The following is a 6,000-nucleotide window of genomic DNA, read 5'->3' as shown; positions in this document are numbered from 1 at the left end:
TGAAAGATCTGTATGATAAAAACTTCAAATCTCTGAAGAAAGAAATTAAAGAAGATCTCAGAAGATGGAAAGATCTCCCATGCTCATGGATTGGCAGGATCAACATTGTAAAAATGGCTATCTTGCCAAAAGCAATCTACAGATTCAATGCAATCCCCATCAAAATTCCAACTCAATTCTTCAACGAATTGGAAGGAGCAATTTGCAAATTTGTCTGGAATAACAAAAAACCTAGGATAGCAAAAAGTCTTCTCAAGGATAAAAGAACTTCTGGCGGAATCACCATGCCAGACCTAAAGCTTTACTACAGAGCAATTGTGATAAAAACTGCATGGTACTGGTATAGAGACAGACAAGTAGACCAATGGAATAGAATTGAAGATCCAGAAATGAACCCACACACCTATGGTCACTTGATCTTCGACAAGGGAGCTAAAACCATCCAGTGGAAGAAAGACAGCATTTTCAACAATTGGTGCTGGCACAACTGGTTGTTATCGTGTAGAAGAATGCGAATCGATCCATACTTATCTCCTTGTACTAAGGTCAAATCTAAGTGGATCAAGGAACTTCACATAAAACCAGAGACACTGAAACTTATAGAGGAGAAAGTGGGGAAAAGCCTTGAAGATATGGGCACAGGGGAAAAATTCCTGAACAGAACAGCAATGGCTTGTGCTGTAAGATCGAGAATCGACAAATGGGACCTAATGAAACTCCAAAGTTTCTGCAAGGCAAAAGACACCGTCAATAAGACAAAAAGACCACCAACAGATTGGGAAAGGATCTTTACCTATCCTAAATCAGATAGGGGACTAATATCCAACATATATAAAGAACTCAAGAAGGTGGACTTCAGAAAATTAAATAACCCCATTAAAAAATGGGGCTCAGAACTGAACAAAGAATTCTCACGTGAGGAATACCGAATGGCAGAGAAGCACTTGAAAAAATGTTCAACATCCTTAATCATCAGGGAAATGCAAATCAAAACAACCCTGAGATTCCACCTCACACCAGTCAGAATGGCTAAGATCAAAAATTCAGGTGACAGCAGATGCTGGCGAGGATGTGGAGAAAGAGGAACACTCCTCCATTGTTGGTGGGAGTGCAGGCTTGTACAACCACTCTGGAAATCAGTCTGGCGGTTCCTCAGAAAACTGGACATAGTACTACCGGAGGATCCAGCAATACCTCTCCTGGGCATATATCCAGAAGATGCCCCAACAGGTAAGAAGGACACATGCTCCACTATGTTCATAGCAGCCTTATTTATAATAGCCAGAAGCTGGAAAGAACCTAGATGCCCCTCAACAGAGGAATGGATACAGAAAATGTGGTACATCTACACAATGGAGTACTACTCAGCTATTAAAAAGAATGAATTTATGAAATTCCTAGCCAAATGGATGGACCTGGAGGGCATCATCCTGAGTGAGGTAACACATTCACAAAGAAACTCACACAATATGTATTCACTGATAAGTGGATATTAGCCCCAAACCTAGGATACCCAAGATATAAGATATAATTTGCTAAACACATGAAACTCAAGGAGAATGAAGACTGAAGTGTGGACACTATGCCCCTCCTTAGATTTGGGAACAAAACACCCATGGAAGGAGTTACAGAGATGGAGTTTGGAGCTGAGATGAAAGGATGGACCATGTAGAGACTGCCATAGCCAGGGATCCACCCCATAATCAGCATCCAAACGCTGACACCATTGCATACACTAGCAAGATTTTATTGAAAGGACGCAGATGTAGCTGTCTCTTGTGAGACTATGCCGGGGCCCAGCAAACACAGAAGTGGATGCTCACAGTCAGCTAATGGATGGATCATAGGGCTCCCAATGGAGGAGCTAGAGAAAGTAGCCAAGGAGCTAAAGGGATCTGCAACCCTATAGGTGGAACAACATTATGAGCTAACCAGTACCCCGGAGCTCTTGACTCTAGCTGCATATATATCAAAAGATGGCCTAGTCGGCCATCACTGGAAAGAGAGGCCCATTGGACTTGCAAACTTTATATGCCCCAGTACAGGGGAATACCAGGGCCAAAAAGGGGGAGTGGGTGGGCAGGGGAGTGGGGGTGGGTGGATATGGGGGACTTTTGGTATAGCATTGGAAATGTAAATGAGTTAAATACCTAATAAAAAATGGAAAAAAAAAAAAAAAAAAAAAAAAAAAAGAAGCTGTAATATTGAAATTGCCTTGGAGACTCAAAGATGTTAAAGATGCCAGAGCCATGGGATACATGGTGAGGAAAGCTCCTAACAGAAAGTGGAATCAGCCCAGGAGAAAGCAGTTTGATGCAGTCAACAAAGATGAAAAAGGAGTGGAGATCTGAAGACCGCTTTGACAGCCATGGAGATGCAGAGATTGGAGTTTGCCCAGCTGATTTCTTGTCTTTCTTTGAGGATTACAGTTAAGTGATTGGGTGAATCACAGAAGAGACTTTGGACTTTTAACATTGTTGAGACTGCTATAGACTATGAGGATACTGAAAGCTGTACTAAATGCCTTTTGCATTTGTATGGCAGCATCCAGGCAGTCATGGTGCAGGAGGAGCTGAGAGTTCTATGTCTTCATCCAAAGGCTGCTAGTGGAAGACTGACTTCCAGGCAACTAGGGTGAGGATCTTATACCAACACAGTGGCACACCTACTCCAACCAGGTCACACCTATTCCAACAAGACCACACCTCCAAATGGTGCCATTCCCTGGTCCAAGAATATACAAACCATCACACTCCCTTTCTTTTCTTCTCCCTCCTCTTCCTTCTGTTCTCTTCTACCTTTCCTTTTGCTTCCTCCTTTCTTTTCTCAGTATATTTTATTATTTTTCTGGAAAGATAAAACCATGTGCAGTAATAACTACTTAGCAAGTACATCCTATCTACACCAGTTATGACTTATGCTGACCAAACATTTTGAGTATAAATAACTGAATAATTGATCATACATGGACTATTTTACTTTAAACTCATATCATTGCTTTGCATGAAACTGAATGACCTAGCTGTGGTCACTGCAAGCCATTTTTCTTGACTTGTGATCTGTATCATTTTCTTTATTCTTGTGTGTATGCACATGTGTATGTATTGCTGTGGGCATTCTAAAATCTATGTTCATGCATAGAGAGTCTGGGATTGAGGTCAAGTGATTTCTTAAATTGCTGTCCACCTAATTTTTAAAAACATGGTCTCTTACTGAACCTAGAACTCACTAATTTGTTAGAATGGTTGACCTGCAAGTTTATGTGATCCTCCCAGCATGGAGGTTACAGGCACAGCCCATTATGCACGGCTTTTGTCACAGATACTGACACTCAAATCCACATCTTCATGACTTCTCAGCAAGCCCTTTACCAAACTGAGCCAGCTCTCAAGTCTTGTTTTCTTTTTGAAAAAAACTTCCAGATGGTGTGTAACTTTTCTTACACCGACTAATCTTCATTCTTATCCTCATCCTTCTTTTTTTTTTTATTTTCCAGAATGAACTTTTTCACATGCCCCAATTGTTTTCTTCACTTGAATAGATTCCTAGTATAAATGAGACATCAGATAGAAAGTAGAAAACACTTGGTTCACAGGCCTATGTAAGAATTATTCATGTTAATCAATTACTCAAGGGCAGTTTTATGCCATCAGGTTTTATTTTAAGTTGTATAAAATTAATATAAATAAATATTCTGTCATCATGAAATGAGTAAATGATAAAAAACATATAAAAAAGGTTAAAGGTATAGCACATGCTGTAATAGAAGGTAAATGAAGGTTTTCTATCCCTCCCTCCCTTCCTTTCTTTGTCTTCCTTTCCTTTCCCTTCCCTTTCCCTTCCCTTTCCCTTCCCCTTCCCTTCCCCTTCCCTTCCCCTTCCCTTCCCCTTCCCTTTTCCTTCCCCTTCCCTTCCCCTTCCCCTTCCCTTTCCATTTTCCCTTCCTCTTTTTCCCTTTTCCCCTTTCCCTTTTTTCTTTTTTCCCTTGTTCCCCTTTTTTCCCTTTTTCCACCTTTCCTCCTTTTCCCCCTTTTCCCCTTTTTCCCTTTTTCCCTTTTTCCTTTTCTTTTCTCTTCCCTCTCTCCTTCCCTCTCCTCTCCTCTCCTTTCCTTTCCTTCTTTCTTCTCTTTCTTCTCCTCTTCCTCCTCTTCCTCCTCTTTATCCTCCTCCTTTTCATCTTCATTTCTTCTTCTTGTAAAGTAGTATTCTAGCTCATTCTTTCTATTTTATAGCTCAGACTGACTCTAAACTCATGACAATCTTACCTCAGCTTCCCAAGTACCAACAGCCATCACACTGGGCTTTTACTTTCACTGTTTGGTGTTGGTATACTTCTGTAGACAAACTCAAGGCCCCATGTATGCTAGGCAAGCATTCTACCACTGCGATTCATGCAGCTATGGCCCTGTCTTTTCTCCTCATGTCCACCTTTAAGTTCTCACATTTCTCCTTCATCCTACCAAGACATGATGTCTGTAATTTACTAAAACCTAAAAGACACAGTACTCTGACATAGATCTAACTTCACTATAACTCTTAAATCATGTGTTTTTGTTTTGTTTTGTTTTGTTTTGTTTTAATTTCCTAGTGTTGGAGTCTTAGGTCATCTCTGAATGAAAATAAGAGAGCCCAATATGTGTAAACCCGAGAGTTTCTCTATGACCATTTCCACTGTCAGTTTAGTGAGAATGTTAGTGTTTGGTTTCTGTCTGTAACATCCCAGGAATATTTTCTTGTTCCACTGCCAATTCCATTTACTACCCCTTCTGACTAACTTGCTAGTGACAACCCATACATAGATGTCTAAAAGTAGAAGAATAAGAATTTAATAAATGGGCCTTTTCTGGATGGCATTTGGAAGTGACTGTTGTGAATAGTTACAGTAGTTCCCTTCCACCAGAAGCCATGACCTCAATAGAGTCAGTTCCAGAAGAATCCCACTAGGGAAGACATCACATCATTGAAAACATTCTCTGTTCCCATAGCAACCACGTGCTGCCTATCACATTCCTTCCTCTCCATGGTTACATTGACAGCCTAACTCTGAGCTTTCTCCCTTAAGTTCCTGCATTACAAGTTTCTGGGTTTGTAAAACTCTTCTGAGATGACTTTGCTTCCTTACAGAGTGACACGGCTGTCATGTGACATCTTTGTAAGAAAAGCATATACTAGTCAGCAGAAGGTAAGCCTTAAGTATATTTTCACAGTTGTTCCTTAGGTGACCATTGAGAAAAAGAGGCCCAGACAAGTTTCTACTTCCGAGAAGACCCAGGTCCAATTTGTGGTGCTGTGGTTGTCATTTCCAGTATACATGGGACAATGATACACACACTAAGCCAAATATACCCTCTGTGGATGTAAGGGGATACAGGGCCTTTTCCCCCAAATCTATCGCTACAGCCTAGTACTCACTAGAAACAGAAACATTGCAACCAGAACATTGAGAGAAAGTGCAAAACTTCCCTGACACCTCACTTCGGAATACATTACAAAAGATGACAACATAGTCAATTTCTTGTTATTTAATTCCCAAAGGAAGTGCTGAGTTTGTAAATCCTAGAATATCAACAACTGTGTTTTTGAGCTTCACTTTTTTAAAACTAGAAATTGAAAAGATTACATATATTTTTTGTCCCAAATGTGCATGCAGTTACTAATAATGATGCTGAGGGGTGGAAATGTAATTCTGAAAAGGACTCACCACTTCTTAAAGCTTTATAGTTCAGGAGCCAGAAGACTGAAGATTGAAGTTTGATTTAATATTTGCTGGAAATAGGAGTTTATTATTTATTGCTCTGATATTAGAAATTATTTGAGGTTTCTGTTACCAAATGTTGTAAAACTATAGTGCATAAAAGTGGCTCTTATGCTAGCATATATAATGAAAGAAGGGGATGCTGAAAGTCATCAGATCCTTACACTGTGGCTGATCTAAATAAATTGGAGAAAGTTCTTAATTTATTAACTTGATTTTCCCATCAATAAATGGAGTGATGATAA

At 40.0% G+C, this 6,000-nt stretch overlaps 1 long non-coding RNA gene across 1 annotated transcript in view; it reads left to right on the top strand.

Moving 5' to 3' along the window:
- Nucleotides 1–5,004: 5,004 nt before the first annotated feature.
- Nucleotides 5,005–6,000, top strand: part of Gm30228 — a 63,874-nt gene continuing 62,878 nt past the window's right edge. The window contains exon 1 of the long non-coding RNA XR_380228.3: nt 5,005–5,182. This is a non-coding gene — a long non-coding RNA (predicted gene, 30228). The remainder of the gene's footprint in view (nt 5,183–6,000) is intronic.

The sequence above is a fragment of the Mus musculus genome, chromosome 10 (assembly GCF_000001635.26).
Source record: "Mus musculus strain C57BL/6J chromosome 10, GRCm38.p6 C57BL/6J".
Lineage (NCBI taxonomy): Eukaryota > Metazoa > Chordata > Mammalia > Rodentia > Muridae > Mus > Mus musculus.
The sequence above is the reverse complement of the archived record's forward strand: the minus strand, read 5'-3'. Positions and strand labels throughout refer to the sequence as shown.